Here is a 15353-nt window from a genome sequence, read left to right on the forward strand (position 1 = left end):
AAAATATGATAAATTTCTACACAAAGGCAATGCCTTGAGAGAGAAATAGCTTAGGTGGCTGTGAAAATCAAGGGCTTTGTAGGGAATGCAACCCAGTCTACAAGCAAAGCTTCCTCGGGCTCATAATGTAGATGTCAAGGGTGTTTTCCAGAGGACCGGGCTCAGGTGGATTTAGGGGCTATCTGAATTCTGAGATTTCTTCTTCAGATGTATGTGTTACAGAGGGGGGTTAAAGACCCACCCGGGACAAAGACTAGAAGCTGTAATTGGTCTTACCATACAATGTTTTAAGTTCTTTTTGATGCTATTGAATGTGAAACGGGGACTTCTCAGGAAAAGAGGAGTCTCAACTTGGCACAATTCACAGGCCTTGCAGCAAACCCCCACACGCCACGGGGAATCCCCCCTTATCTTTCTGGTAAGGTGTTCTGTGGTCCAGAAGCAGCTTCCCAAAATCTGCAAAAGACCCTTCTCTTGCACTGATGGCGGCCGGCTTACACAGCACCATGCGCAGAGCACTTCCCAGGCCCAGCCACGAAACCGCAGCCCAGCGTTTGCTGTCTGCGGCCCTGGCGGGTCTGCCGTGGTACTGCGCCCCAGCCACGCTGCCCAGAGAGGGACCCTGCTCTCCAGGCTCTGGGGCCCCTCCGGGCCCACAGACAGAGGGGTCACTCTGCCTGCAAACTGCCACACAGCAAGGGACGCCATGCCTTTGTCTTTCTTGAGAAAAACCTCGAAACTATACTGGAGGCCTCCGGAACAGTGTGAGTACCCAGTGACTTTGCTTTCCTTAATGCATCATTTCTAAAAGAGAAAAAAGAATTGTAAAGACTCCATAGAAACTTGCCTCATCTACTTTGCTCCCAGACGACCCCCTCCCATGCAACAAAACACAAAAACAAACAACAAAACCCAACAACCCCATCTCCCTAAAGACCTTGGCAGCTGCCGGCAAAGGAGGACAGACATGCTGTCCATGGATGTCCAAGAGGTGACATTCTGTTGTTTTAGTTTTAATATCTCACAATGGTGATTGCAGCCAGAAACAAGAGCATTCCAAGGCTCCCTGTCTTACCGCCTCCTGCTTGGCCCTTTGGTGCATGGGATTAGTGCCACCCCTGCTATGGGATCCAGTACCCCCATAGAGTGGCAGATCGTCAGCAAGGATCTGCATTTTCTACAAACTGTCAGACCCTCCAAGCCCCGGGCTGGTGAGTGCAAGCGGGTCCCTCCACCCGGTGCACCCCGCACCTTCCTGCACCCGGCAGCCTCTGGCTCCCCTTGCCCCCTAAGCACCACCCCTCCAGCCCAGCCCCTGCTGGCCTATAGCGGACTCATCCCAGCAGGTAGGAGGAGCCCTGGGGGGGGGGGCATCTGCTACCACCCCCCACCCCCCCACCCCTGCCCCAGGCTTAGGGGCTCCTCTCTGCAGGCACCAGCACCCTTTGGACATCCGGCCATCCGGAGTGGCAGGGCCAAGACAACACAGCCGCAGCAGCATCAGAAATACATGGATTTTTGGTACAGCCACGAGCCCCATCCAATTAAAAATAATCACTGGCATGTTCCAAGTCTTTATTCCTGCCAAGTGAGTTGACGGCCGCTCGCACAGAACAATGCTGTTTGTCAAACATGACCTCATTTTCAGAACTGATCAGAGAAGTTTTGAAGCACAACCTTCCCCCATTACTAGAAGGTCTAGAGGTTTTCCGGGGTGACCTTACTCCATAGTTAGGCCTCTTTCCTTGTCTGGGGACTGGAGCTGTGGGAGTTTAGGTTTTAAGTTCTCTATTTAGGGTTAGTGAAACAGGCCAAGCTGCTGAAGAAGAGACAGGCAGGGGGAGAGAGAGAGATGGCATGTGTAATTCCTGCCTGGGAAGTATTTGGAAACTGCTAGTGGGGTGGGTGGGTGGGGCCGATGCTGTAGCCATTAGAAATTACAGAGCAGGGGTGCTTGGGTGGCTCAGTCGGTTCAGCATCTAACTCTTGGTTTCAGATCAGGGCATGATCTCACGGCTTTGTGGGTTCCAGCCCTGCATCAGGCTCTGCACTGGCAGTGCGGAGCCTCCTTGGGATTCTCTCTCTCTCACCCACTCTCTCTGCGCCCCCCCCCCCCACTTGCACTGTATCTGTCTCCCTCAAAATAAATATATAAACTTAAAAAAAATAGGGGCACCTGGGTGGCTCAGTCGGTTAAGTGTCCGGCTTCTGCTCAGGTCATGATCCCGCAGTCTGTGAGTTCAAGCCCACATTGGGCTCTGTGCTGACAGCTCAGAGCCTGGAGCCTGCTTCAGATTCTCTCTCTCTCTCTCTCTCTCAAAAATAAACATTAAAAAAATTTAAAGTAAATAAAAATAAATATAGTACTTGTGTATAGTTTGAAAAAATTAAAAAAAGAGAAATTACAGAGCAAACCGTGAACACATATCTCTTACCATTACATAAAAGATGAAAGACAAAATAGGAGGGAAGTAAGTCAAGTACATGCCCCAAGAGGACCCATATATGTATATCCAAGAGACCAGTCCCTTGGTGGAAGCAGTGAATGGAAGGGAAAAGACAGGGACTGATATCAGACTAACCTGAGTTTCAATCCTGGCTCTGCCACTTAGGAGTTGTGTGACCTTGGGCAAGTTACTTAACTTTTCTGAAGGCCAGTTGAATCATCTCTAAAATCTGGCTATTCATACCTTCCTTCAGAAACTCAATGGCATTATCATTTATAAAACCTCTCTAGCAGGAGGTAAATACTACCGCCTAGCCTAAGAGTAGGTGGGGGCGCCTGAGTGGCTCAGTTGGTTAAGCATCTGACCTCAGCTCAGGTTATGATCTCCCAGTTCATGAGTTCAAGCCCCACATCAGGGTCCGAGCTGACAGCTTGAAGCCTGGAAACTGCTTCCGATTCTGTGTCTCCCTCTCTCTCTATGCCCCTCCCCTGCTAGTGCTATCTCTCTCTGTCTCTCAAAAATGAATAAATGTTAAAAAAGATTTTTTTTAAATAAGAGTAGGTAAATATTGGCAAATAGTATGTATTGATGAACAACTTTCTGCAACTTTTGGCAATCTTCCTAAGGTCTCCGTGCACAAGTCTGGAAGTTTATCAAGAGTCTGTATTTAACTTTTTCCATTCTGGTTGAGGATAACAGAAAAAGAAATTATACTAAAAAAGGAAAGAAAGAAAGAAAGAAAGAAAGAAAGAAAGAAAGAAAAAGAAATACACTGAGAAATCCCACCTTTCTTCCTAGAGATATTCTTTATGTTTCCAAACTTTTCAAACATTTTTTTTACCCCAAATATCTGATACAGAGGTGCCAGATGGGAGGGGGTGGGGAGTAATCTGTATGTTGACCCAGGACACTGAGCTCTAGGTCCCTGACATCAAATTAACCATTATTTTGTCATATTGCACTCTTCCAGAATAACTTTTTCTAGAAAGTAACCCAATTATTTCTGACTTATATTTGCAATTCCATTGTTCTGCACCCTCACCAGAACTAGATATGGTCAGTCTTTTCAAATTAGCCATTCTTTTTGTTTTGGGTTTTTTTTTTTGTTGTTTTTTGTTTTTTTGAGAGAGCGAGAATGAGAGTTCGAGTAAGTGTGAGTGGGGAAGAAGGAACAGGGAGAGAATCCCAAGCAGGCTCCACAGTCAGTGCAGAGCCTGATGTGGGGCTTGATCCCTGGACCCTGGGATCAGCCCAACCGACTGAACCACCCAGGTGCCCCTAATTTAGCCATTTTAGTAGGTGTATAGTGGTATCTTATCAAGGTTTTTATTTATATTTCCCTAGTGATGAATTTTTTCAGCATCTTTCCTGTGTATCTTCTTTGGCGTTTTCTGACAATTTGGTAAACTGTTCAGATCTTCTGTCTAGTTTTTAATTGTGTTGTTTATTTTCTTTGTTGTGGAGTTTTGAGAGTTAAAAAAAAATACAATCTGGGTATAAGTCCTTTATCAGATAGGTATTGTTCAAATATTTTCTCCCAGTCTTGGTGTGACTTTTTCATTCTATTTTCTTTTGAAGAGAAAAAGTTTTTCATCTTGACGAAATCCAATTTATCACCTTGATTCCCTCTTATGCGAGTCCTGCATTTGGTGTTGTAGCTAAGAAATCTTTGCCTAAACCAAAGTCACAAAACTTTTTCCTATGTTTTCTGCTACAAGTTTTACAGTGTTCTTCTATACGCATTGAGGTGTGTGGTCCATTTTAAGATAAACTTTGTATACGGTGTGAGGTTTGGATGGAAGTTCATGTTTTGCAGATGGATATCCAGGTGTCCCAGCATCATTTATTGAAAAGACCATCCTTTCCCCCCATTGAGATGCCTTTGCACCTTTGCTGAAAATCAACTGACCATCTATGTGTGGGTCTATTCTGGAGAGCATCTCGATTTTCACCATATAGTCCTGTATTGAAATTCTCAGCTGCTACGATGCCCAGACAGGATCCTCTCTCACTCCACGAGTGCTGCTCACTGGTGGGTCCCCACCACAGGCAGTACTGACGGCTCTTCTACAGCCTCAAAGCTTCTTGAGCCTCGCCCTAGTGGGGCTGGCTGCAGATGCATGCACAGATCTCCCAGAGGTCGGGGAGGGGGGCCCACCACATTTTCCAAGAGTGCACACCCCCCTCTGGAACATAGTACTGGGTACCCAAGAGGCTCTGAAGCCCTGGCCAAGCTGGAGGACCCAGATTTCCCCCACATCCTCTCACCCTCCACCCTAGCACACGACCTCCCCCCTCGTCTTCTCTTCATTCCAGTCAGGCCAGAGAACCTTCAAGAGAAAGATTGATTAGAAGTCTTGTCTGCCTTACAAAAACACGGGAGGTTAACTCCTCCGGCAGAGCCCGTCTTGGCCGCCTGTCTTCTTGCAGCTGCCTGGGGAGGGCTGTACTGAGAGGAACCTCAGAGGAATCGCTCGCTTATTTCCCCAGCAGTTAGGAATTAGATGAAGTCATAACCAGGTCTACACTTGGCAGAGCACCTGGACACAATAGTATGCTTAATGAAATGATTAAATGTCTCCGCAGCGGAGCCCCATTTCATTTATGTAACTTTTATTGACCTGTAATGAAGGTCTGCCAAAATACTAGCACAGCATGGAGGGGCACAAGCGAGGCATCCACCAGCAGGCAGGGTCTAGACTGACCTTGTGGTCCCTCCTCCTTCCCCAAGCTGGAGAACTCCTGCCATTGTCCTCAGTCTTTCAACCACATCTCCTGTAGACAACTGAATGGGTACCCCGAACTGGAAAAAATCACAATAAAAATGTTACCCTTTTCAAAGTAAACTGACCCTGGCCAGGCAGGAGTGCAGAGGGCCGTGTCCTTAACTTTCCCACCTCTCTCAAGGAGGAGGCACTGCCTTCAGGACATTCAGGTGGCTGAAAACCATGTGGTGAGTATCCAGAGACATCCCTCAAGGTGGCCCACCAAAAAGAAATTCTTAAAAGGGTGAGTTTTAATGGTAAGATTCATTTGAGGAGCTCATCCATCCTATCCCTTCTGCAAGGTCCACAAAGCACCTTATCACATTAAGGGCTTTGAGAAGCCCTTCTGCAAATTCACCCAGAAATTTCCTAAACTTACGTTAAGAACACCTTCCCCCCCCCCCCCCCCCCCGCCAAACATCTGTTAACACCAGGGAACTTGGTTGAGAAATGATGTTCCCCCCCAAATGCCATAAGATGTTCTGATAAAAAGTGTCTGTCGCTTTATTCTATTCAGCTTAGAATCAGTGAAGGGTGAAGACAATGAGGAATTTGGGGTTTCCCCGGGCTCCCTGCCTGCTTCTCTCTGGCACCCAGCTTGGGATGTGGGAAAGAAGCGATGACATCTTCCTGCCACACTGGTATGTGTGTGTTTGGGGAGCGGGGGAGGGGAGGGATTGCAGAATCCCCAGCCAGAGCTCTGCCACTGACTAGTTGATTAAGACTGCCTGAAACGGCTAGATCAGAAGAGTCCACCTCCCCAAAGTTAGCACGTATTGACCTCTGATGACACAGTCCGTTTCTAGCACATAGTTGTCTCTTCTTTCCTCTCGTGCTAGTTTGCCACAGATTTATTTTCTCCAAATATCACAACTGAATTAAAAACATTTTTTCTCCCCCCCACCCCCCAACACTTCTTACCACATCCCTCCCCTTCTCCAAAGTCACCTCTGGGACTAGAGGGCCAGCTGCGGAAAACTCCCAATCTGTCTTTTAAGGGGTGTCAGCCACTTTTAAGTGGCTGCCCCCCCTCAGCTTAGTGCCTCCGCCGCCACGAACGTGGAATTAGATTAAGCGCCGGCTGTCCGGCTGTCCCCCTGTCCCCGTGAAAAGCTCTCCGCGCAGTCAGGCAGCGGAGAAACCACCGAGTCAGCAGCTCAGACTCCTCCCCCACCCCCGTCTCCCTGGGCTCCGGGCACTGGGTTGTCATCTGGAGCGAGTGCACTCATTCTAATTCTTTATGCCTTGTTATTCTGTCAATTTCTTAATCTATTTATGCTGACTTTATTTTTAGTGTGCCTATTGTGACAGCAAATCCTGAAATTGCCTTGGTTGTTTTCTGAAAATGGCCGTTACCAAACCATAATGCAGACCCCGACTAAAATAATGTGAGCCCCAGGCGGTTTCTGGCGCCCACAGCAGCTGTCTACTTTTAGAGCTGCATATCAATTGTCCCCTCGGAGGGGCTGGCCCGGGAGGCGGCTAGGAAAGCAACGTGGTGTCGTATTTAGATGAGCGTCTCTGGGTCTCGCTGAAAATGCTCGCTGCCTCCCCTTTTGGAGAATTTCTTCAAACATTAATGAATTCCCTCCCCTCTCCCTATCTTTTGTTGGCAAACTATAAAAAATGCAAATGATCCAGAAACCAATTAATTTTTAGAAGGTTGCAGCCGTTTTGCTGTATTCACAAGACATGGTGGGCACATTTAGGGTGTGCGTCTGCGAAAGCACACACATGTGGAAGGCATCCGACCGCTCATCACAGACGCATCAGATCTCCAGATATGAGCCATCATTCAGCCTCGTCAATGCCAACACATGCGTTTCAAAGCGCATTCCACTCCCAGAGAATCAGGAGTTGCCAAGGGGCACACAGAGGCCACAAGGTGGCCACAAGATGGATACCCAGTCACACAATAATGCTTCACCTCCTGGGACCAAGGAAACGCTCTCTCTCTTCTGGTGGTTCTCCAAATGTCAAAATAGTATCCCTGGAGGAGAACACCGTCAATATTCCTCTGCCTCCCGTTACGTCACCCATGGCGGTCACGGCCCACCTAGCAGCCACTGCCCATCTCTCGTCTCACTTTGCTGGGAGCGGTTGGATTTGGTTGAGGTAGAGAGACAGGGGTTCCATTTTGTCAACCTCCCAAGGCACCACCGTGCCTGATCTAAGCACGACACTGTGATCCCACGATGCTCGGAGACCGGCCATGTGACCCAGTTGCAGCCAATGAGACACAGGGCAAGCCTGCTGATGGGGTTTTGGAGGCTCCTGATGTCAAGCTAGTCTGGCGAAGTCAAGTAAGGAAAATGCCGTTGTGCACGTCTGCCACCTTCCTGCCCCAAAGAACACTTCTGTGTGCTGATGTGATGGCCGTGGCTTGCTGGTGTCTCATGACCACGAGGTGGAAGGCCTAGGATGGGGGAGCGGAAGCCGTCCAGCACCTGTGCCCATCCTGGGCCGGCAGATCTCCGGACTCCTGGCCGTGTGAGATAATTACCTCTCTTCATTGCTCAGCTACTATTTGTCAGGTGCTTTGTTACTTGTGGGCAAAAGCATTCCTGATTGATACGAGGCTCTCCGGGTCGGAAGAGACGTACAGCTATGTCATCTAGAATCACTGCCACGGGCTGCTTGGCTTCCTGCTCTGATACGTCCATGGGGTGATCTTCTAAATTGTGCTCCAACAAGCAAAGAAGAGAACCTGTGCTCTCCTGGAGCACCCGGGCTGCACCAGCACCTCTGCTGGGAAGTCTTCCTCCTGTGAGGAGAGAACCCACTCCCCTAGCGTTCTGGAGAGAGTGGCGCCGGAGAGAGAGGCATGGGCGCTGCTCCCACAAGCGATGCTGGGGCAGTGGCTGAGCCCCCCTGTGAAGAGCAGAGGGATGTCAGGCTTATTGAGCTGTAATTCACATACCACACAACTCACCCCTTTAAATGCACAATTCAGTGTTTTTTTAGTTTATTCATAGATGTGTGCACCCATCGCAAGCCAATTTTAGACCATTTTCATCACTTGCAAAGAAACCCTGTGCCCTTTAGCTATTGCTCCTCTGCTCTCCAACCCCCTTCCCTCCCCCCGCCCTGAGCAACCACTAATCTTTCTGTCTCTAGAGAGTCCCCTATTCTGGACATTTCATAAAACGGAATCACATAGTATGTGGTCTTTGTGACTGGCTTCTTTCACTCAACGTAATGTTTTCAAGGTTCATCTACATTACAACATGTATTAGTACTTCATTTCTTTTCATGGCCAAAAAATATTCCATTGCGTAGATATTCGGCCTTGTTATTTTTTGGTAATTACATTCTATAATGTCATCACAATCACTGAATTAGCAAATACCGCACCATTGCTGCTAGGGGAAATACAGGGTTAGGTTTCCGAAAGCCACTGGTCAGAACATTTTCCTCAATCAACACCCAACCTTGGGGCGCCTGGTGGCTCGGTCGGTTAAGCGTCCAACTTCGGCTCAGGTCATGATTTTGCGGTTCGTGAGTTCAAGCCCCATGTCGGCCGCTGTGCTGACAGCTCGGAGCCTGCAGCCTGCATCAGATTCTGTGTCTTCCTCTTCTCTGTCCCTCCCACGATTTCTCTCTCTCTCTCTCTTACACACAAAAAAATAAATAAACAAAAATTTAGAAATTAAAAAAAACCCACAACCTTGATGTACATGTATTTCTGCTTAAAGACACAGTATTTAATATATATTATTGGTTCGTTAACATTGAACTCACAGTCAACAGCACTATAACTCCTATCTGAATGAGTGGGGATGGGGATGGGGGAAGGAGAGCTGCCCGAGAGAACTCTTAGGATTAGACACACCTGTATCAACCCAAAATTGGCCCTAACTAGGATGACCAAGTGCCCTGGTCCTTGGAAACCCCTCAGGGTTTCCCAGGAGGTGGGACTTTCAGGGCTACAACCGGAGAGTCTGGGCAAACTGGGATGGTCGATTCACCCCACCTGCTTCCCTAGGTCTGTGCATCCACAGATTTGACTCCTACCCTTTGGAGTGACACAAAGATGATCCTCTCTTTCGTGAGAAGACCCTTCCATTGTTTGAAGACACGTCTTGTTTTCTCCCAAGTTTTCTCAGACTTGACATCCTTAGTTTCTTGGACCTTCTTCACACTGGGCAGAGTGACAGGGGTCACTGGCTGATGACAGAGTTCTCTTCTTCTGGCCTCATTGGCCAGACTGCACTTCCCACCCTCTCTTGAAGGTCGGTGTGGCCCTGGGATGAACGTGAGCGCAGGCCATGTGGTCATTTGCAGACCTGGCTTTCACAAACCTTCCACTCACAGGCCCCACGTTCCTTTAGCACGAAGGGAGGCACCCACCCCGCTGCTGGAGGAGGGCTGCTCCCCACTTAGAAGCATCACTTAGTGAGCAAGTAATAAGCTGTTGTGTTCCGTCTCTATGGCAAGCGCGTTATCTGCCACTGCAGTGAGCCTCACTTTGATTCGCATGCTTTCAAGCTCCTGCATTACCATCTCCCTCTCTGCACACGTTCCTGCCTGTCTGGACTCTTTTTACAGGGGGCACCCCAAATCTGTCCATGTGTGATCCGTCTGTCTAGGGCAAAGGTTGATGCTCTCCTTCTTCCGATCACCCATATCTAGAGGCACAGAGTGAAATTACATAAGCTTTTTTGGGAGGGGAGCCCACCCTGTGGCTGACCTCTGTGTAACTTGCTATTGAACATTTCCTCCCCATACCACTTCGAGACACTGGGGGCGCAACGATCAGCTTAACCATTAAATTCACCCATCATCATGACTTAGTGAGATATTCTGGATGCTATTCTGCTCACTGGTGCATTTACTCCTCCTGTCCCCCAGTGCCCCACCCCCCTGTTACAACCAGGGTAGCTGTGGTAACAGCAGCCAATACCCAGATGGTAAATTCTAGATGCTTCATAAGTCCCAACTCTTAACACTCTTAACAATTCTTTTCTTTTTTTTTTTAATTGTTTTAATGTTTACTTATTATTGAGAGACAGAGAGAGAGATAGAACATGAGCTTGGGAGGGGCAGAGACAGGAGGAGACACAGAATCGGAAGCAGGCTCCAGGCTCTGAGCTGTCAGCACAGAGCCCGACGCGGGGCTCGAACTCACAAACTGCGCGATCATGACCTGAGCCGAAGTAGGACGCTCAACCAACTGAGCCACCCGGCCACTCAGCAATTCTAAAGGCAAAACTACTATGATCCCCATTATATAGCTGAGTAAACTGAGGCACAGAGAGGTTAAATAACCTGCCCCAGGACATTTAGCTAGCAAGAGAGTTGGCTTTCATTCACCCCAGCAGTACAGTGCCAGCCCAGATTCTTAACTATTAGGATAATATGTTTTCTATGCCCCGGTCGTGTCTGAATCCATGTGTTACACAAATACGGAACAAGAAAGTGCCAAGGGCAGCGGGGACCCTCCCCTGGACAGCCCTTTGAACTAACACTCATCTGCTTCTGGGACACATTTTAGGTTTAGCTGTTCAACTAGTTGCTCAGCCCTTGGATGAGGGCTCCATGTTGCCCCCAGCCTGTGTGTCCCCATTTTAGTCACAGGGATGTCATAGGAGATGGGGATCTGTGCCCAGAAAAAACGAGAATGGGCTCAGAGTTCTGCAAGTTTGAGGCCCTCCGGACACAGCCGCCCAGAATCCTTATGGACTTTCTGCCAAAGCTCAAGGGTATGACCTTGAAGATGCAGGAAATAAAACAGAAAGAGCTTGCCTTCCTGGGACCAGGGGTGTTGAAAGAGGCCAGACTCAGAGCTATAAAGGCAGAACAGGAGCAGCCCTGAAAGCCTGGCCATTATTCTGTGTCAAACTGAAGAGAAGTATTGAGAATGCATGCTTATAATCTAACAGTATAAGGTGAGGACTCAGATATGTATACCCTAGTAGAAGGATCGTTCTTGCCCTCTAAATCGCTTACTGATGGCATTCTATGCTGAGGACCAGCACAGCCAGATGGCACAGAGCGATCGCTTTCCAGCTTTATGCAAAGTAACTGGCTAAGCATTATACCAAAAAAGTGTCATCCACAAGCTTGACCCTTGTCAAAAGTATTTTCTTATTACTCTACGGCTGGAGTGGTGGACAAAGATGAAAGGAAATTGAGAACTTGTTTCTCCAGTGGTGGCAGCAGAGGCTGCCAGTGGCAAGATGGCAGGCTGGTTACACAGTATGTCCTGGGTCCGCGGCCACACGCGGCTCACGTTGGTTCCCATGGGCAGTAAGGACTGCCTTCGGCAAGCAAAGGCTGAGGCTGGGATTGAAAGAGGTTCCAGAGCTGGAGGATCCGTGGTAAAGCTCTTCTGGAAGCTTCCTGTCCTTTCGGCTCGTTCCGACCTATCGAGCCACCACCAGCAAGGCAGCCACAGGCCTGGAGTCTGGCCGGGAGGGACGAGGAACCTACTTCAGGGATGGGCAGGGAGTGGCTGAGTTTCTACCAGTTCAAGCACGGCCTTCAGTAACTGACAGGTTGCAAACAACTGCAATCCTGCTAAAGAGCCTGGAAATTCAGCTAATTCACTCTGCGTGTTCTGTCCTGGGGTCTGTGAAGATGACAGCAGGGCTGGTCCCTTCTGAGGGTTGTGGAGGAAAGCCTGCTCCGGGCCTATCTCCTTGGCGAGGAAATGGCCCAGCTCCCGTTCACGTCATGTTTCCCTGTGTGTCTGTGTCCAAATTTCCCCTTTTTATAAGGACAGTGTCATTTTGGATCAGGGACCTTCCTACTGAAGTCATTTCAATGCAGTCACCTCTTTAAAGGACCAGTCTCCAAATGTGGTCACATTCTGGGGGACAAGGGGTTAGGGCTTCAACATCTGAATTTTGGGGTGACACATAATTCAACCCCCAACACTCCTTTCCCCACCTCAAGTTTCTCTTACCATTTTCTTTCTCTCTTTTTTTTTTTTTTTTTTTTGCCTTCTTTACTTTTATTTTTTTTTTTTTTAATTTTTTTTTTTTTTTTTTTTTAACGTTTATTTATTTTTGAGACAGAGAGAGACAGAGCATGAACAGGGGAGGGGCAGAGAGAGAGGGAGACACAGAATCCGAAACAGGCTCCAGGCTCTGAGCTGACAGCACAGAGCCCGACGCGGGGCTCGAACTCACGGACCGCGAGATCGTGACCTGAGCCGAAGTCGGACGCTCAACCGACTGAGCCACCCAGGCGCCCCGCCTTCTTTACTTTAAAGCATTTGTTAGTACCTGCAGTCATTTCATTTATTTGTTTGGAAAGTATCTTTCCCACTTGAATGGAACGTCCCTGAGCATTTTCTCCCCTGGGGACCTACCACACTTGCGGGCTATGTGAATCTGGCTTTCACCTGTGCCTCTTGGTGGCCCACTCCCCCTTCTAGTGACAGCGGCACTATCCTCAGCTGCAGAAGGCTCCAGGAAACCCACAGGGGACAGAGAGGAGAGACTTAAACCTGCCCCAGAAGGCCTAGGAGGTGGCAGAAGGATCACAGCCTTTCTTTCTCCTTGTTATCACCTCATTATTTTCCAGGTCTTGGCCTCCTTCCAGAAACAACGAGATGGAAGGTCCATCACACAGCTCATTGTAATTCACATTTCTCTGTGATGCCGCAGATTGTTTATTTTCCATAATAATATCATTAATTTTTTTTTTTTTTTTTTTGAAGAGTTATCTTCTGCGTGGTAAACACAGGGGCAGGTAGATGCCGTTAGAGCCACTCAGGCCTGGGTCAGCTGCCGTGGAATCGGCCTGAGACGAAGGAGGTGCTGCTACCTGGGTGGCAAGCCTGAGGCTTTCTGAAGCACCAAGGTCTCTCTAGAAGGAAGTTCTCCTTCGGTGGAGGAGTCAGGAGCTCAGGAGTGGCCCTGAGAAGCCAGGGTTCTAATTAGTGCCTGATAAAATCACCATCACCACATCACCACCGCCACCACCATCATCGTCCCCAAACCACCACCACCACCATGATCACCATCATCGTCACCATCATCCTCACCACCAACACCACCACCATCATCAACGTCACCAAACCATCATCATCACGACTGCATTTACCAAGTGTCTGCTCTCTACCAGGTCCTCTGTTAAGTGCTTGGCCCACAAGATCTTCTAAAAATAGCACCCAAAGGCCAAAACACTTCTTGCGTCAAAGAGGCGGTAAACCGATACAAGTCACGAAAACGTAGGCGCTCACCGAGCACAGAGGATCTTCACCACCGCACGCGTCGCCGATAACCAGAACCTCGTGCCACCTCATAAGCGTCTACAAGGGCAGCTGGGCAGCTCTGCTCACCTCAGTTGGCCTCGCGCAGCGTCCGCGCTTGGCCTGGAGTCGCTGCTCTAGGCTGGGCGTGGCTGGAGGCCTCAGCTTCTCCCTGCGGAGCTCAGGGATGACTCCACTCCAGGTGTGTGCATTCTGGGCCCAGCTCAAGGGGCGGCAGCTGCTCCGAGGGAGCCTTTCCTCGTGGCGATGGCCAAAGTGCAAGACATCGATGGGAACAGACGCGTTCTCCCCAGAACCATCACGTGGGACTCTCCCCAGTGCCCGCTGGCCTAAGCGAGTCACGTGGGCAAGCCTAGAGCCAGCGGAGCAGGGATGCCTAGATCGCCGTCGTGTGTCACCGAGGACCTTGGTGGTTTGTGATGCTGTGTGACAACGACACCTCACACCCCCTTCCTTCCTCTTCCGGGCGGTGGAGGTGTCTCCCTCTCCTGCTCCTGGACGGTGAAGCCAGGTCAGGGTGAGGACATGGTGAAGAGCAGGGGCGGGTGAGACGGTGGACGGCAGAGGCCCCAGGCAGGGGCGTGGAGCAGCCCAGGTGCCACGAGACTGTCTAGTAAGGACTCGGTTTCTGTTTCTGTCAGCTGCCAGCTTTGTGACCTCAGACAAGCCCGTCAACCTCTCTGAGCTCCAGTGACCGCGCCCGTATGTAAAATCAGGGTAATAATGGCCCAGAGGCGAGGCTAAGAATTAGCACGTGTAAGTCCCCAGTCTCTTCGCTGCTTCTGGGCGGCAGGGGGACTTGGGTGGAAGGTAACGAGACGTGATTCTCACTAAAGAGCTGGTCACCAGAGAGGGTCAAGCAAAGAGCGTGCAAACGAGGAAGAGAGGAAAATGCCCCAGGCGAGCCGGGGCAAAACCAAAGCAGGACTTGACTCCGCAGAAGCCCCGGAGGTGTTTTCAGCATTTATAGAATCAGGGAGCAGCGAGGATGCTTCTGGCATCGGGCACAGAAAACGGTGCCACGTGTTATTTCACACCAGGCGGCTGAAGGTAGGGTGGCACCAGCTTCGGCCCGTGGGGCTCCGGGTCCCCGTCGAGCTGGACATCCAGACACAGTCTCGAGAGGAAGGGCGTCTCTCAGGGTCTCTCCCGAGCGAGCGAGGAACGTGGCCCAGGCTGCACGCGGGGCCCACTTCCAACCAATCACCGTCAGGGAGCTCAGCTTGCTCTTGGGCTTGGGCCAATCAGGACGCCTCCTGGCGCTGGGGGGGGGGGGGGGGGGGAGGGGGGTGGTCTGTCCGGAAGGAAGGAACGGGCGGTGTTGCCAGGGCCGAGAGGCAGAGGAACACTTCCCAGGGGCCCGGAGCCGGAGGAGGTGTGGTGCACCGCCGGGCTGCGGTTGTGTGGGCGCCGCGGGCTGGGGCGCAGCGCACACAGGGGCTTCAGGCCCCGCCGCAAGTCATTCAGAAGGATCAAAAACCCCCGAGGCCTCCCAGTAACTGGAATCACGGGGATCCCAGCACCTGGCGCAGGTGACACTGGGCTGCAGCGCTGGGTGGGGGGCGCGGGCCACGGGTCCCACCGATCGCTGCGGGGCAGGGGAAACGGGGTTCCGCCAGCCCAGCCGACGGGTGGTCTTGGGACCTGCAACTTCCCACGACCGGCTGGCCAGTGGGGGCGTTCAGTGTTGGCACCCGGGAGATTGGGGAATTGTGTGCCTCCCACGCACCGCTTCTCGAGGTCAGCATCGGGAAGCAAGTTCCCGCGGAAGGGCCGGGTTTCCTGGACACCGTCTTCCTGGGGCCTCAGGGGGAGTGGAGGTGCTGCACCAGCGGCCGCTGACCCCTGGGTCCAAGTCTAAGTTCCCAAAGCTGTGGGTGCAACTGGGTTTCCCAGCTTCCTGGGGGAGAGTTTTCAGGA

At 50.5% G+C, this 15353-nt stretch overlaps 1 long non-coding RNA gene across 1 annotated transcript; it reads right to left on the minus strand.

Annotated features, from left to right (window-relative positions):
* Window positions 1-266: 266 nt before the first annotated feature.
* LOC132667787 (uncharacterized) lies at window positions 267-14057 on the minus strand. The gene is made up of 3 exons (XR_009605362.3): window positions 13503-14057; window positions 5153-5250; window positions 267-804 (listed from the first exon to the last, which is right to left on the minus strand). It is a non-coding gene; the product is annotated as an uncharacterized LOC132667787 (long non-coding RNA).
* Window positions 14058-15353: the final 1296 nt, after the last annotated feature.

The sequence above is a fragment of the Panthera onca genome, chromosome B2 (genome assembly GCF_046562875.1).
Source record: "Panthera onca isolate mPanOnc1 chromosome B2, mPanOnc1 haplotype 2, whole genome shotgun sequence".
Taxonomy (NCBI): domain Eukaryota; kingdom Metazoa; phylum Chordata; class Mammalia; order Carnivora; family Felidae; genus Panthera; species Panthera onca.